A 15578-nucleotide genomic window follows, 5' to 3' on the forward strand; every position below is an offset into this window, starting at 1 on the left:
ACGAGATTCCCACTGTCCCTATCTACTATCTAGCAAAACCATAGCCAAGGAAACGGGCTTGGAAGAATCAGCGGAAGAACCTGTTGAGCTTGACTCTAGTCCGACTTTGTGAAATGACTTGAGAGGTGTAGAATAAGTGGGAGCCTTTGGCGCAAGTGAAATACCACTACTTTTAACGTTATTTTACTCACTCCATGAGGTGGAGGCGGGGCTCGGCCCCTGCTTCTAGTCTTAAGGCGTCCTTGTGTGCCGATCCAGGTGGAACACATTGTCAGGTGGGGAGTTTGGCTGGGGCGGCACATCTATTAAAAGATAACACAAGTGTCCTAAGATGAGCTCAACAAGAACAGAAATCTCGTGTGGAACAAAAGGGTAAAAGCTCATTTGATTTTGATTTTCAGTACGAATACAAACTGTGAAAGCATGGCCTATCGATCCTTTAGTGTTTCGAAATTTGAAGCTAGAGGTGTCAGAAAAGTTACCATAGGGATAACTATCTTGTGGCAGTCAAGCGTTCATAGTGACGTTGCTTTTTGATCCTTCGATGTCGGCTCTTCCTATCATTGCAAAGTAGAATTCGCCATGTGTTGGATTTTTCACCCACCAATAGCAAACATGAGCTGGGTTTAGACCATCGTGAGACAGGTTAGTTTTATCCTACTGATAAGCAGTGCCACAATAGTAATTCAACTTAGTACAAGAGGAACTGTTGATTCACATAATTGGTCATTGCGCTTGGTTGAAAAGCCAATTGCGTGAAGCTACCATGTGTAGGATTATGATTGAATGCCTCTAAGTTAGAATCCATGCTAGACACGACGTTCTCTACCTCCTCGGTTGTTACCCGACTGATAGTAGGGGCACTTGTGCGTCCCTGAGAGCATGTGTCGAGAGTCTCCCTCGAGGTGCCGGAAGTGGTCGCCTCGAGGACTCTGAATGGAAATTCCGAATGATCGGGGAGATGAATCCTTTGCAGATGACTTAAATATGTGGCCGGATATTGTAAGTGGCAGAGTAGCCTTGTTGTTACGATCCACTAAGATTCAGCTCGCCGCCGCACTGATTTGTCCCCCTTTCGCTCGGTTGGACGGGGTTTTCTTGGCCTCGGTCCTTGTGTGTCATGGCATGCTCCCAAGTCCTCACGCACACCGTGCACCCAATCTAGCCTAACTCATGTGGGTGGTTTGATCGCCTTCTCTTCACATTCCCTACCTTGGCTTGCTTGCGTTAGTGCGGTTTTTGTGCTTGTCTCTCCTTGTTAGCATTCGTGGCATTTCAAGTCCGCCCCGCTGTGGCATGGATTGTAGAAACTCGGATCTTTTGTGCGTTGCCTCCACGTGCGTGGGGTTCTCGTCTTCACGTGGACATGTGCCCTTCGCAATGTGGATTCTATGACTTGATCTTTTGTACCTCGTTGCCTTTGTGTGCGCGAGGTGGGGTGGGGGGTGTGCCATGTCATGGGGGGGGGGTGAGGTGAGGTGGGGTGGGTTGAGCGGGGTTTTTTGAGGTGTGGTGGGGTGGTGTGGATGGAGCGGGGTTTTTCGAGGTGGGGTGGGGGGGGATGTGCCGTGTCGTGGGGGGATGAGATGTGTGGATGGAGCAGAGTTTCTCGAGGTGGGGTGCGGGGGGGATGCGCCGTGTCGTGGGGGGATGAGGTGGGGTGGGGGGGTGTGCCGTGTCATGGGGGGCGGGTGAGGTGAGGTGGGGTGGGTTGAGTGGGGTTTTTTGAGGTGTGGTGGGGTGGTCTGGATGGAGTGGGGTTTTTTGAGGTGGGGTGGTGGGGGCGGATGCGCCGTGTCATGGGGGGGTGAGGTGGGGTGGGGGGGTGTGCCGTGTTGTGGGGGGGTGAGGTGAGGTGGGGTGGGTTGAGCTGGGTTTTTTGAGGTGGGGTGGGGTGGTGTGGATGGAGCGGGGTTTTTCGAGGTGGGGGGTGAGGTGGGGTTGGGTAGGGTGTTTTTGAGAGGCCAGGGGGGGGATGAGGGCGTGCCATGTCGTGGGGGGGTGAGGTGGGGTGCGGGTTGAGTGGGGTTTTTTGATGTGAGGTGGGGTGGAATCGTTGGAGTGGGGTTTTTTCAAAGGGTTGCCATGTCATGGGGGGGGAGGTTGTGCCATGTCGTTGGGGGGAGGGGGGGATTGTGCCATGTCATGGGGAGAGGGGGGCTGGGTGGAGCAGTGTTTTCTTAGGGGGGAAGGTGTGTCGTGTCGTGGGGGGGTGAGGTGGGGTGGGTTGAGCGGGGTTTTTAGAGGTGAGGTGGGGTGGGGTGGGGGGGTTTTTTGAGAGGTGGGGGGGATGAGGGTGTGCCGTGATGTGGGGAGGAGAGGTGGGGTGGGGTTGTGCCATGGTGTGGGGGGGGGGTTTCATGGGGTTTCCATGTCTTGGGGGGTGGGGTTGTGCCATGGTGTGGGGGGGGGGGGTTTCGTGGGGTTTCCATGTCTGGGGGGGGGGGGGGGAAGGGAGCCTTGGGTGGAGTGGCTTTTTTTTCTGGGGGGGTGGAATGGACTTGGGTGGAGTGGGGTTTTTTTTTTGGGGAGGACGGAATTGGGAAGAGTGGGGTTTTTTTTTTTGGGGGCGGGGCGGGGGGTTGGGTGGAGCGGGGTTTTCTAAGGCGAAAGGTGAACGATGTCGTGGGGGGGTGAGCTGAGGTGGGGCGGGGTTGGGTGGTGCGAGGTGTTTTGGGGGGGGAGGGAAGGGGGTTGGGTGGAGTAGGGTTTTCTTAGCGGGAAGGTGCACCATGTTGTGGGGGGTGAGGTGAGGTCGGGTTGTGTGAGGTGAGGTGAGGTGAGGTGGGAGGGGGGTTTATGGTGGAGTGAAGTTTTTTGGGGGGGTGAGGTGGGGTGGGTTGAGGAGGGCTTTTTGAGGTGAGGTGAGGTGGGGTGGGGAGGGGGGGGAATGAGGGTGTGATGTGTTGTGGGGGGTGAGGTGGGTTGAGTAGGGTTTTTTGAGGTGACGTGGGGTGGGGTGGGATGGATGGAGCAAGTTTTTTTTTGGGGGAAGGGGGATTGTGCCATGTCTTAGGAGGGTGCGGGGGGTTGGGTGGAGCGGGGTTTTCTTAGGGGGGGAAGGTGTGCCATGTCATGGGGGGTGAGGTGAGGTGGGGTGGGGTGGTGTGAGGTGAGGTGAGGTGGGGAGGGGGGGAGGTAGGGTGGAGTGGAGTGGGGTTTTTTTTTGGGGGGGTGAGGTGGGGTGTGTTGAGTGGGGGTTTTTCGAGTTGAGGTGAGGTGGGGTGGGATGGGGGGTTTTTTGAGAGGTTGGGGGGGGGGGATGAGGGTGTGCCGTGTCGTGGGGGGTAAGGTGGGGTGGGGTTGTGCCATGTCATGGGGGGTAGGGGGTTGGGTGAAGCGGGGTTTTCTTAGGGAGGGAAGGTGCACCATGTCATTGGGGGGTGAGACGAGGTGGGGTGGGGTGGGATGAGGTGAGGTGGGGAAGGGTTGGGGGTTTTTTGAGAGGTGGGGGGAGGGATGAGGGTGTGCTGTAGTGTGGGGGGTTGAGGTGGGTTGAGCGGGGTTTTTTGAGGTGAGGTGGGGTGGGATGGATGGAGCGAGGTTTTTTCAGGGGGTTTCCATGTTGTGGGGGGAAGGGGGGACTTGGTTGGAGTGGGGTTTTTTTCGGGGGAGGGGGGGAGACTTTGGGGGAGTGGGTTTTTTTTTTTGGGGGGTTGGTTGGTGCCATGCCATGGTGGGAGGGGTTTGGGTGCCATGACATAACATCAACCAACACGACGCTGCGCCCCCCTCCCCCACCCCAACATAACATGACATCCCCCCCATGACACGACACAATGCGATGCGCCCTTCTCCCCCTCCCCAACATAACATGACATCCCCCCCCATGACAGGACGTGACACGACGTGACATGCCCCCCTCCCCCTCCCCAACATAACATGACATACGCCCCCTCCCCAACATAACATGACATCCCCCACTTCCCCCCCCCATGACACAACACGAAGCAACGCGCCCCCCTCCCCCTCCCCAACATAACATGACATCCCCTCCCTTCCCATGACATGACACAATGCCCCCTCCCCCTCCCCAACATAACATGACATCCCCCCCTCCCCTACCCCCTCCATGACACGACACGACGTGCCGCACCCCCCTCCTCCTCCCCAACATAACACGACATCCCCAACCCATGACACAACGCGACGTGCCATGCCCCCTCCCCCTCCCCAACATAACATGACATCCCCCCCTCCCCCCCATGACACAACACGACGTGACGTGCCCCCCTCCCCCTCCCCAACATAACATGACATCCCCCCCCTCCCCCCCACGACACGACAAGACGTGATGCGCCCCCGTCCCCCTCCCCAACATAACATGACACCCCCCCTTGCCCGCCCCCCCATGACACAACACAATGTGACGCGCCCCCTTCCCCCTCCCCAACATGATATGAAATTCGGCCACCCCTGAAATTCGGCCCCCCCACCCCCGAAATTCGGCCCCCCCTCCCCCCCTCCAAAATTTGATGCTCCCCTCCCCCCTCAACACACACCACACCATGTCGCGACGCGCCCTCGCCCCCCCTCCAAAATTTGGCCCCGCCTCCCCTCAAGTCCCCATGACGACGGGACGCGACGCGCCCTCCCCCCCCAGAAAACAATTTCGGGCTTTGTAGGTATGGCTTGATGTTGGAGTTGATTGCACCTATGAGCGAAGGGAGTGTGAGGCTTGGGCAACCCATGTCTCCCCACCTCCTCCATGTAGGCCGTGCCTCGTGGAGAAACCATTGTTTTAGACTCCCGGCATGCAGGGTTCTCATTTTGAGTGAGGCAGCCGCGCCCCGTGTTCCAAGTTTGAGTCACCATGACTTCTTATGAGGAAAGGTGGGTTGTGAACCGTATCGCCCCCGTGGCGCCATATTCTAAGATGATTGAGTGTGGATCCTTGTGAGCCCGGAACTCTTCAGTGGCGTGATCCGGCGAATCCAAGTGCCAAGTTACCCTTGTGCGAGTTAGAAAATCTCGTTACGTGTGTTGTGAGCAAACCACAATGCAGGAGGGATATCATGGGGCATAACGGCCCGTGACGTGACGCGATGGGGTCATGTTGTGATGCGATGGCATGTCACCTTGACATGTCTTGTGAGTTGGCTTCTGCTACGTGTTCCAAGACATGATGCGGTGTTGGGTGCCCGTGGGCCATGTTTCTTGTGCGGGTTTCGTGTGCAGACCCGTGAGATCAGAATGTCAACGCCACAGTTGGTATCAGAGCTACCTCCTACCCAACTACTGGGGTGGTCAACATGGGTGGAGGCAAGTCGGCCAATATTTCAGGCTATGAGTGTCCAGCAAGTCGAGAGGTCAAAGTCAAGCTTGTTCAAGTTGCATGTATTGAAAAAATGAGCCGTCATTGGAAATGAAGCAGGGTAAGGGCTTCGTGCTACTACCCACAACTTGTCTTCATTTGTGAAGAGACTGATGTAGCTGATCTGTTTGAACCTGAATCTATGCCTAACCAGGGGCAGTGAAGTGATATGCTCATTTGTGCTAAAAACGGATCTCTTGGGGCTATGAGAGCCATGATATGAGACCAAATCTTGTTGGTGCACCAAAAAATAAGATTGAAGGGTTTATGCAGATTAGAGATAGTGCATTTTGGAGCAGATCAGAGAAATTTGTGTAGCTCTTTATCATCACGGCTCAAGGGCGGCCTAGTTGACTTGAAATCTGTGCGAGCTGAAGATGGAGCCTGCGGGCTTAGTGTCTCGAGAGAAGACTTGTGGCCTTGGTGCGAGGATAAAGAAAGCGGGTACAGGAGGAGGAGGAAAGTTGATATATTTGAAGACTCCCGGACCTAGCAGGAGTATAAACAACGCGGGCAAGGTTGAGATGAGAGGGTGTATCTGATGGAGTGGATGAGCTCCTATGAGTGAATTTTTAGTCTGTTGAATGAAACCCTTTAAGTCAAAGCCGAAGACTCCCGGACTTGGCAAGAGGATAAAGAACGCGGGCTTATGGTGAGACCACTTGTTGGAGGATGCGGATTGGATATCTGTTTGAAGAGCTGAAGAATGAGCCAAGAGGCGAAACGGAGCGGAGTATGGATGGCCGTGGGTTAAATTATTTGGAGCTGAAAGACTATGTCTGCTTGTTATGGGGCTACTAGAGAGTGTCAAAAAGAACCTGCGGTGCTGAAGTCACGTGAAGGGAAGCTAAAAGGCTATGGTCTTGCAACTCTCAACCCGGGGAGTATAAAGTAAGCGGGCTTGTGTTGAAGAGTTTTGGTTAGGGCAAGAAGGCCCTTTGTTTGAAGAAGAAGAAGAGGATACAGTGAAAGAAAGCAGAGGTGAGAAGGAGTGGAAATAGTAGAAAACAAAGATGCAGGCAAAAGGCCCAAGTTTTTATGAAGAAAAAGATGGAAATGGGCTGCGGCCCTAAGTTTTTGAAGTAAAGAAGATGAAGATGGAGAAGGAGATGAGGAGGTGAAGAGATGACATGGAGAAGACTCGTAACACCGCGAGTATAAAAGAATGGCAAAGCTGATTTAGAAGATGCAAGACTCCTTAAGTCGCGAGTATAAAAGAATGGTCGAGTGCATGGAAGGAGTTGAGGAAGAGAAAAGAAGATTTGTGGTGCACAATGCTCGTGGAGCCGCGAGCTTAAATGAATGGCCGGGAGCAAAGGCCAAGAGGGCCGAAGGAAGGGAGACTCCTAACACTGGGAGTATAAAGAACGGTTGCCGAGACTCGTGACCTTGGGCCGAGTATAAAGAAACCAGGCTGGGAGAAGGAAGAGGTGGATTTTGGGAGAGGGGAAGAAGACTCCTAACGCCAGGAGTATAAGGAACGGTGCCAAGACTCGTGGACCTGGGGCGGGTATTAACAAGCCGGGCTGGGTGGACAAAGAGGGGAAGGAAGAGACTCCTAACACTGGGAGTATAAAGAACGGTGCCGAGACTCGTGGACCTGGGGTGAGTATAAATAAGCTGAGCTGGGTCGAGAAAGAGGGGAAGGAAGGAAGACCCCATGCCGATGGCAGTGAAGCTAAGAAGGGCAATGGACCGGGCGGATGGTGGTGTGAAGACTTGTGGACGTGGGGTGAGTATAAATAAGCCGGGCCCAGAGCTCGTGGACCTCGGGCGAGGCTAAATAAGCCGGGCTGGAAGGGGAAAGAAGGGTGGACACTCCTAGATCCGGGAGTATAAAGATGGGGGCCGTGTGAAGCGACACGGAAAGAGGGCCAAGACTCGTAGGTGTTGGCGAGTATAAAGAAGCTAGAGCTCTTTGATCCGATGAGTGGGGTAAAGAAGCGGAAAATCTGGTACCTGGGGTCTGATGAGAAGGACCGTGGAGAGTCGTGAGAAGGCGCAGGGAAGACTCGTGGAGCCGCAAGAATAAATGAATGGCCCGTGACCTGACGCGACGCGATGCGACGGGGTCATGCTGTATGGCGTGTCGCCTTAACATGTCTTGCGAGTTGGCTTCTGTTATGTGTTCCAAGATGCGACGCGGTGCTAGGTGCCTGTGGACCATGTTTCTTGTGCGGGCTTCACGTGCGGACCCGTGGGACTAGAAAGTCAGCGCCATAGCACATATAAGGGTATTGGTGCTTGCTCCATCAAAACACTCCTTGGAGATCCAAGGGAGGGTGATGTGAGGCGTATGGTCTCCGCATCCGTCTTGTTGCACGAGGAGTGTCTCATGAGCAAATGCCATGTACCCCCCACCAAACGGTTAGGCTCAAGCGACTTGTGGTGATCCTTGCGAGGACATCGTGTCGTGGCGGTCAACAAGTGCCCACTAGGTAGTGAGGTGTGAAGTGCGGTGCCTTGAACACGTGTCTCATTGGTGGCGAGATCGTGTTCGAGCTCCATGGTTCTCAATGCTAATGGAAAATCTCAGTGTGAATATTGTGCGGCTTGTCTCGATACAAATGGATCGAAACCGATGGAACGATATGATCGAGGTGCTGCTTCATCCGCGGGGCTTGTTCCCAGTGGGGTTGAGTGCACCTCTTGATGGGCTCTTGTTGATGCGAAACAATGGAATGCATGAGCGTCTCCATCGTCTTTTGACTCGACACAAGCTCGAAATGTGGCAGACAAGACAACGCGGAGCATGACTCGTGCATGGTGGTGGTGATGGCCAATGCACATGCTCGTGTGTGGCTTTGTCCACGGTGGGAGACAAAAGCATGCCCTGATCCCATCCCCATTTTTCGTTTTCTTTTTCTCCCCGTAAACTCTCAAGCCTTCGTGCTCCTGCCCTCTTTCTCTTTACATCAAGAATAGCACATTGGTGATGAGGTCGTGCCTTTTTGCCCCACAGCCACACTTGATCTGGAGTCGGAACGCACAGCAGCAGTGGTGCTGCTTGTGTGATGAAAGATAGCTACCTGGTTGATCCTGCCCTAGTAGTCATATGCTTGTCTCAAAGATTAAGCCATGCATGTGTAAGTATAAACTCTCTTGTACTGTGAAACTGCGAATGGCTCATTAAATCAGTTATAGTTTCTTTGATGGTACCTTGCTACTCGAATAACCGTAGTAATTCTAGAGCTAATACGTGCACCAACTCCCGACTTCTGAAAGGGATGCATTTATTAGATAAAAGGCAGATGCGGGCTTGCCCGGTAATGCGGTGAATTAGGATAACTTCTCGAATTGCACGGCCTCAGCCGGCGATGCTTCATTCCAATTTTTGCCCTATCAACTTTCGATGATAGGATAGAGGCCTACCATGGTGGTGACGGGTGACGGAGAATTAGGGTTCGATTCTGGAGAGGGAGCCTAAGAAATGGATACCACATCCAAGGAAGGCAGCAGGTGCGCAAATTACCCAATCCCGACACGAGGAGGTAGTGACAATAAATAACAATACTGGGCTTTTACCAATATGGTAATTGGAATGAGTATAATCTAAATCCCTTAACGAGGATCCATTCAAGGGAAAGTCTAGTGCCAGTAGCCACCATAATTCCAGTTCCAATAGTGTATATTTAACTTGTTGCAGTTAAAAAGCTCGTAGTTGGATCTCGGGGCAAAGCGTGCCGTCTGCCTCCTTTGGTGTGCACTGATCGCCCCGCCCTTTCTGTCGGAGACGTGCTCCTGGACTTAATTGGCTAGGAAGTGGATTCAGTGATGTTATTTTGAAAAAATTAGAGTGCCCAAAGCAAGCCTATGCTCTGAATACATTAGCATGGAATAACACGATAGGAATCTGGTTTTATTGTGTTGGTCTTCGGGACCAGAGTAATGATTAATAGGGATAGTTGGGGGCATTCGTCTTTCATTGTCAGAGGTGAAATTCTTGGATTTATGAAAGATGAACTACTGCAAAAGCATTTGCCAAGGATGTTTTCATTAATCAAGAACGAAATTTGGGGGCTCAAAGACGACCATCCTAGTCTCAACCATAAACGATTCCAACTAGGGATTGGCGGATGTTATTTTGATGACTTCGCGAGCACCTTATGAGAAATCAAAGTTTTTGGGTTCCGGGGGGAGTATGGTCACAAGGCTGAAACTTAAAGGAATTGACGGAAGGGCACCACTAGGAGTGGAGTCTGCGACTTAATTTGACTCAGCACGGGGAAACTTACTAGGTCCAGACATAGTAAGGATTGACAGATTGAGAACTCTTTCTTGATTCTATGGGTGGTGGTGCATGGCCGTTCTTAGTTGGTGGAGTGATTTGTCTGGTTAATTCCGTTAACGAACCAGACCTCAGCCTACTAACTAGTTACACGAAGGATCCTCTTCGTGGCCAACTTCTTAGAGGGACTATGGCCGTCTGGGCCATGGAAGTTTGAGGCAATAACAGGTCAGTGATGCCCTTAGATGTTCTGGGCCGCATGCACGCTACGCTGATGAATTCAACAAGTTTACCACCTGGGTCGAGAGATCTAGGTAATCTTTTGAAATTTCATCATGATAGGGATAGATCTTTGCAATTATTGACCTTCAACAAGGACTTCCTAGTAAGTGCGAGTCATCAGCTCATGTTGACTACGTCCCTGCCCTTTGTACACACCGCCCATCGCTCCTACCGATTGAATGGTCCGGTGAAGTTTTTGGATTGCGGCGACGCTGGTGGTTTGCCACCAGTGACGTTGTGAGAAGTTCATTAAGCCTTATGATTTAGAGGAAGGAGAAGTCGTAACAAGGTTTCCGTAGGTGGACCTGCGGAAGGATCATTGACACACATCCATGAGAACAATGCGAACCGTGGAATGTTAGTGAGGGATCGCGCTTGGAGGCGTGGTCGGCATCCTCTCTCCCCTCGTCAGAGTTGGCAGGCGACAGTGGGGGAGGCTATGATTTGGGGTCGTCCTTCGACCGTGCGGGTGGAGGAGGAAGGAGGGACGCCTTCGAACTCTCTCCTTTGCTCGGGGCGATCCCCCTCTGTCGTACTCATTTGGCCATGCCGCCACCTTGATAAACCCTTTGCTCCTCCCCGCACGCGAGGGTGGTAGGAGGAACTTAAAAAACCTTGTCTTGTCTGAGCTTCCTCCCCTCAGGAGGATCGAAAAACAAAATGCAACGACTCTTAGCAACGAATATCTTGGCTCTTGCAACAATGAAGAATGTAGCAAAATGCGATACGTAGTGTGAATTTCAGAATTCCACAAATCATCGAGTCTTTGAACGCAACTTGCGCCCAGGGCTCGTCCAAGGGCATGCCTGCTTGAGCATCCCTAACTCCTCTACACCCTCTCCCCTTCTTCGGGGGAGGGTGGAATTGGTCGTCCACGCTCCGACGTGATGCCACGGTTGGCTGAAATGTACCGGCAGCACCGTGCGGTGACGTTGCTCCGCAAGGGTGGTTCGTCTCCTCGTTGAGGTGGTGGCTATTTGCGGGCACCTCTTCCGGGGTGCAAGTGTCAGATCGGGCTCTTCGGAGCCAGGGCTTGCCCTCGGTGACCCAAAACGCAACTTCGACCTCAAATTAGGCAAGGCTTAAGCATAACAATAAGCGGAGGAGAATAAACTAACCAGGATTTGCCTAGTAGCTATTGTGAGCGAACCAGATAGAGCCCAGCTTGGAAATCGCATGGCTTTGTCATGCGAATTGTAGCTTGCAGAGGCGGCCTTTGCGGCAGAGCAAGCCCAAGTCCCCCTGGAAATGGGCGTCAGAGAGGGTGAGAGCCCCGTCGAGCTCGGACCCTGTCACTCCACGAGCCACCATCGATGAGTCAGGCTATTTGGGAATGCAGCCCAAAGTGGGTGGTAAATTCCATCCAAGGCTAAATATGGGCAAGAGACTGATAGGGAACAAGTACCGCAAGGGAAAGATGAAAATGAATTTGAAAAGAGAGTTAAAAAGTGATTAAAATTGCTGGGAGGAAAGCGAATGGCGGCCGCGGGTGCGCTCCAATCGGATGTGGAATGGTGCGAACTAGTCCCCCGCTCAACGCCGGGTGCTGGTCAGTGTGGGACGGTGTGGCAGGACAAGAGCGGGCTTTAGATGGATCGTCGATGTCGTCACGTTGGTCAAGGAACAAAGCGTGCGCCACTTGTGGTAGGCTCTGCACCTACATGCTTAGGACGTTGGCACTCTGGGCTTTCCATCCGACCTGTCTTGAAATACAGACCAAGGATTCTAAAATGTACACGAGCCGGTGGGTGGCAAACGCATGGAGGCACAAGGAACTTGACAGGTGGGATCCCCTTCATGGGGTGCACCATTAATCGACCATGATCTTCTGTGAAAGGTTTGAGTGGGAGCGTACCTGCTGGGACCCGAAAGATAGTGAACTATGCCTGAGCAGGGCGAAGGCAGAGAAAACTCTAGTGGAGACTCGTAGCGATACTGACATGCAAATCGTTTGTCAGGCTTGGGTATAGGAACGAAAGACTAATCGAACCATCTAGTAGCTGGTTCCCTCCGAAGTTTCCCTCAAGATAGCTGGAGCTCCTCACAGTTTTATCAAGTAAAGCGAATGATTAGAGGCATCAGGGGTGAAACACCCTCGACCTATTCTCAAACTTTAAATAGGTAAGCGGCCGAGGTTGCTCTGTTGAACCCTGGCGCGGAATGCGAACTCTAAGTGGGCCATTTTTGGTAAGCAGAATTGGCGATGTGGGATGAACTGAAAGCCGAGTTACGGTGCCGAACTATGCGCTAACCTAGATCCCACAAAGGGTGTTGATTGATTAAGATAGCATGATGGTGGTCATGGAAGTCGAAATCCACTAAGAAGTGTGTAACAACTCACCTGCTGAATCAACTAGCCCCGAAAATGGATGGCGCTAAAGCGCGCGACCTATACCCGGCCATCGGGGTGAGTGGAAGGCCTCGATGAGTAGGAGGGCATGGGGGTCATGGCGCAGCTCTGGGCGCAAGCCTGAATGAAATGGCCCCCAGTGCAGATCTTGGTGGTAGTAGCAAATATTCAAATGAGAACTTGGCACAAGTGAAATACCACTACTTTTAACGTTATTTTACTTACTCCATGAGGTGGAGGTGGGGCTCGGCCACTACTTCTGGTCTTAAGGTGCGTTGGCTCTGCTGATCTAGGCAGAAGACATTGCCAGGTGGGGAGTTTGGTTGGGGCGGCACATCTCTAAAAAGATAATGCAGGTGTCCTAAGATGAGCTCAACGAGAACAGAAATCTCGTGTGGAACAAAGGGGTAAAAGATCATTTAATGTTGACTTTTAGTACGAATACAAACTGTGAAAGCATGGCTTATCGATCCTTTAGTGTTTTGGAATTTGAAGCTAGAGGTGTCAGAAAAGTTACCACAGGGATAACTGTCTTGTGGCAGTCAAGCGTTCATAGCGACATTGCTTTTTGATCCTTTGATGTCGGCTCTTCCTATCATTGCGAAGCAGAATTCGCCAAGTGTTGGATTGTTCACCCACCAATAGGGAACGTGAGCTAGGTTTAGACCGTCATGAGAGAGATTAGTTTTACCCTACTGATGAGCGGTTCCGCAATAGTAATTCAACTTAGTACAAGAGGAACCATTGATTCATATAATTAGTCATTGTGCTTGGTTGAAAAGCCAGTGGCGCGAAGCTACCTTGTGTAGGATTATGAGTGAATGCCTCTAAGTCAGAATCCATGCTAGATGCCATGCTCTCTACTCCCCCCGACTGATAGTAGGGGCGCTTGGGCGTCCCGAGAGCATGTGTCGAGAGTCTCCCTCGAGGTGCTGGAAGTGGTCACCTCGAGGACTCTGAATGAAAATTCTAAATGACCGGGGAGATGAATCCTTTGTAGATGACTTAAATATGTGCATGAGTATTGTAAGTGGCAGAGTAGCCTTGCTGCTATGATCCAGTGAGATTCAGCCCACCGCCGCACCTATTTTTCCCCCTCCCCAACATAACATGACATCCCCCCCCATGACACGACACAACGCGACATGCCTCCTTCCCCCTCCCCAACATAACATGACATCCCCCCCCATGACATGACACGACGCAACGGGCCCCCCTCCCCCTCTCCAACATAACATGGCATTCCCCCTCCCCCTCCATCTCCCCCTCCCCAACATAATATGACATCCCCCCCCCCCCATGACAGAACACGGCGCGACATGCCCCCCTCGCCCTCCCCAACATAACATGACATCCCCGCCCCATGACACGACACGACGCGATGACACAATGTGACACGCTCCCCTCCCCCTCCACAACATAACATGACATTCCCCCCCATGACACGATGCGACGCGATGCGGCCCCCTCCCCCTCCCCCTCCCCAACATAACATGACATCCCCCTCCCCTCAGCACACACACACACACCCACCATGACGGGTCTCCCTCCCCCCCCCCCCCCCCCCCACTGTCCCTCCAAAATTCGGCCCTCCCCCCTCCAAAATTCGCCCCCCCCCCCTTCACCCCTCAACATACACCACATTATGTCGCGACGCACCCTCCCCCCCCTCCGAAATTCAGCCCCCCCTCCCCTCAACAAGCCATGAAGACGCAATGTGACGCGCCCTCCCCCCCCGAAAACAATTTTGAGCTTTGTAGGTACGCCTTGCAGTTGGAGCCGATTGCACTTATGAGGGTAGTAGTCCTCCCTCACCCACATGATGGCATCGTGGTATGCACTTTGATAGCGTCCACCCTCTACATGTGATTTCTCGTCCCTCAAGCATTTTTGGCTTCTGGTAATTATTCTCGTGCCTCCATTGCACTTCATAATATACATATCACGTTACCTCATTTCCGTGTCATGTTACCTTGCCCGTTATGTGTTACCTTCTGCTGCCCATGACATGTTACGTGTTGCGTCCCGAGTTACCTTGAAAAACGCTTCCGCACTGCTGTGGGGCCACTGATTAGAGGGTGATCCCTCATGAGGAGGGCTCCACGGGGTGGGCGTTGCCTACCCCATGACGGCTCCAGGGGAGTGTCGTCACACTTGGTATCAGAGCAAACTCCTTGGCTGGTGCATAATGACCCCCGTGTGAGTGAGCCTGGTCAAAGTACGATGGGTAAAAAGAAGATAGGTGCTAGAAAAGTGAAAAATGAGCACAAAAGAGTGGATAGGGCCCAAAATGAGGCCGAAAAACAGCAAATTGAGAATTTTTATGCTGAAAAATACAAGATTTTGACCCATTAGTTCAAAAATGAGGATGAAAAACGAATTCTTTGGTCAACGAAAATACAATCGTTGCAAAACGGCCATGTTCTGTCAAAGAAAGAAGAAAAAGATTTTCAAGGCAAATTGAAGCTTGTCAAGGACACACAAGGCAAATTGAAGCTCGTTAAGGACACACAACTTCTAACAAAAATGTGTCTTTGAGTAGTCAATGACAAACAATATGGTGAAATCATCGCGTAGGGGGGTATGCCAGATGATTTAGTTCCAACAAAGACACCTCCCGCATGTCAACCTATACAATGTGCTGATATGTACAATTCAGACAATGAATATGAGTCAAAAAGTGAGTCAGAAAGGCCGTGTGCTGCTATGCACAATTCAGATAGGGATTTTGAGTCAGAAAGTGAATCAAAAAGTGAAAGCAGTGCAAAAGATCTATCGAATGATCAAGAGTTTTTGTCTGCAACACAATGCCACATAGCCATGGCTGAACAGATGATATCAGATGGCCAATTGACTCCCGAACAACAAAGAATGCTACCTCAGATGGTAGAAAGGATGAAGTAAGCACTGGCAGTGCACAATTGACAAACTCAGGAAACTGTCCAATTACAACTTGGTAGTATGGATTCAACATATAAGGAATCAGATGTTGAAGATGAGAAAACGATTATTAAAGAAGAAGAAAACCATGAGCAACAATATTGGAGAGTTGAAAGCCAGAGTGGCGAACCAAATTATGATCAAAGGCTGTGTCAAGATGAACCAAAAGTGTCCAGTGGGCCATATATAAATGATCAATATGAAGAACTCGTGATGGAACAGACAAGTATAAATGAAACCATGGCCAACGAGCCTCCAATATACATACAAGGGGCTAGTATGCCTAGTTACATGGTAGATGGAGTGCTTATTGAAGAGTATGAAGAATGGAAAGCGACCTCTGGGTCGGATTCAGATACAGAAGAGCAGGTTGAAGAACTCGTGATGGCACGGGCAAGTATAAAGGAAACCGTGGCCATACAAGCTCCAGTGTGCTTACCACTGGCTTGTAGGCCTAGTTATTT

General features: G+C 51.8%; 3 non-coding genes and 1 pseudogene across 3 annotated transcripts in view; all 4 read left to right on the top strand.

Moving 5' to 3' along the window:
• The window catches only part of LOC148034174 (25S ribosomal RNA), a 3363-nt gene extending 2295 nt beyond the window's left edge, over positions 1-1068 (top strand). Inside the window, exon 1 of the ribosomal RNA XR_015691502.1 lies at positions 1-1068. This exon is cut by the window's left edge and continues 2295 nt beyond it. This is a non-coding gene — a ribosomal RNA (25S ribosomal RNA).
• Positions 1069-8340: 7272 nt separating this feature from the next.
• On the top strand, positions 8341-10146 carry LOC148034175 (18S ribosomal RNA). The gene has a single exon (XR_015691535.1). It is a non-coding gene; the product is annotated as an 18S ribosomal RNA (ribosomal RNA).
• A 345-nt stretch (positions 10147-10491) lies between these two features.
• LOC148034176 (5.8S ribosomal RNA) lies at positions 10492-10644 on the top strand. The gene has a single exon (XR_015691515.1). It is a non-coding gene; the product is annotated as a 5.8S ribosomal RNA (ribosomal RNA).
• A 241-nt stretch (positions 10645-10885) lies between these two features.
• On the top strand, positions 10886-13266 carry LOC148034177 (25S ribosomal RNA; annotated as a pseudogene).
• The last annotated feature ends 2312 nt before the right edge of the window (positions 13267-15578 follow it).

This window comes from Lygodium microphyllum, chromosome 7 (assembly GCF_053477565.2).
Source record: "Lygodium microphyllum isolate KBCC chromosome 7, Lygodium_microphyllum_v1.1.10, whole genome shotgun sequence".
In the NCBI taxonomy this organism is placed as follows: Eukaryota; Viridiplantae; Streptophyta; class Polypodiopsida; order Schizaeales; family Lygodiaceae; genus Lygodium; species Lygodium microphyllum.